A 1927-nucleotide genomic window follows, 5' to 3' on the forward strand; every position below is an offset into this window, starting at 1 on the left:
GTTGCGCTCTTGTCACTACCGATGATGTCCACACTCAAATTATGTCAGCATGGATTGGCCGTGTGTGTTTATCTATGTATTGTTGTAAAAATAAAGGCATGTACAATTATCTGACTATGGCTGTGAGTGTTGAAATGTTATAAAAAAAGTTTCAGTTTCGAAAGTGTTAAGGACTTGCATAATTGTAATACCACAACCCTTTGTGATCCTCTATCCTTTTATCAGTCTCATTCCCACTCTCCTGAAGAGGGCATATATGTTATATCAGTATGATGTTTTGATTTTGTCTTTCCTGGTTATCTGGATTCGAATACACTGAAGATTTTCTTATTCAGCAAATTAATAATCTGCATTAATTTAAGATATTGTTTTGACATTGTTTATGTTGGGCCTCACCAATATGCAGAATGAATGAAACATGTTGGATTGAAAGCTGATGTACCATCATAATTTATACATTATACAAACTTCAGGCACATTGTAGGAATAAAACTGATATTGTAATCAAGGAGTAATTAACGATTAAAGTTCCGATATTTTTAGTCATCAAAAGACAACTATTTTTACATTTTCAAACTAGAAAACAAATTGTATCATTACATTACATTACATTTTTATTGATCCTTTTGATCATTTGTTGTACAAGGCATACAATATGATATTGGACAAGTCATTGTGATTTACAATACATGTTTTTAAATCATACAAGAATATTTACATCGATTTAGGCTTAATATTATCACAACTGAAGGTTCAGCTTCCATACATTATATTTAACCCAAGTGATTCAATGTTTTTTAGCAATAAATTTTTATGTTTCAAGATATTCATCTATACTATAAAAACATTTGTGCAATAAATATTTATGGACAGCAGTTTCAAATTTTGAAGTGTCTTTCTGACAGCACATCAAAAGAGACACTAAAAGATGTATACTTTGCCCAGGCAGAAGCCTTACTGCAATACGGCATAATATTTTGGGGAAACACATCTGCTAGCAATAGTTGTATTATACGCCAAAAGAGAATTATAAGAGCCATAGAAAATGCTGCATCAAGAAGCTCATGCAAGCCCTTATTCAAGAAACTACATATCCTTCCACTACCATGTCTGTAAATTTTACAAGTAATCATATTTGTAAGGCCAACGGCCTTGCCGCAGTGGTAACACCAGTTCCCGTCAGATCACCGAAGTTAAGCGCTGTCGGGCTGGGCTAGCACTCGGATGGGTGACCGTCTGGCATGCCAAGCGCTGTTGGCAAGCGGGCTGCACTCAGCCCTTTTGAGGCAAACTGAGGAGCTACTTGATTGAGAAGTAGTGGCTCCAGTCTCGTAAACTGACATACGGCTGGGAGAGCGGTGTTCTGACCACATGCCCCTCCATATCCGCATCCAGTGACGCCTATGGTCTGAGGATGACACGGCGGCCGGTCGGTACCTTAGAGCCTTCATGGCCTGTTCGGGAGGAGAATATTTGTAAGGAAAGTCTTAAAAAATAGCAACAATCTTGTGTCAACTAACCAGGGTATTTACCTGTATAACGCAAGGAGAAAGCAGGACATACATGTTCAACATACACACACTCATGCACACACTCCGTAATAGAAATATGACATGATAATTTTTCAGTCAGAATTGAGCATACTAATGTTTTAATTGAGTCACTTAAAGGAATTGTAATTACAACTATACACAAATGTAAAGTTTTACTCATACAAAATTTAATTAATTTAATCTCAGCCTTTCATTCAATAAAACTAATCCCTCTGTTCATCTGAAAATGATAGGGTGAATATCCTTTTAGTAAGTAAAATGAAAAATTGCAAATTAATGAAAGATATTGTTGTAATGATAAAACATGTAATTTATAGTCTTAATAGAAACACAATCTTTGCTGTCTTTGTATGAAATTATTCACTTTTATTTCA

The 1927-nt window shown here is 35.3% G+C and overlaps 1 pseudogene; it reads left to right on the top strand.

The window, feature by feature from the left end:
- Nucleotides 1–1142: 1142 nt before the first annotated feature.
- On the top strand, nucleotides 1143–1260 carry LOC124720559 (annotated as a pseudogene).
- The last annotated feature ends 667 nt before the right edge of the window (nucleotides 1261–1927 follow it).

Source organism: Schistocerca piceifrons, chromosome 11 (genome assembly GCF_021461385.2).
Source record: "Schistocerca piceifrons isolate TAMUIC-IGC-003096 chromosome 11, iqSchPice1.1, whole genome shotgun sequence".
NCBI lineage: Eukaryota > Metazoa > Arthropoda > Insecta > Orthoptera > Acrididae > Schistocerca > Schistocerca piceifrons.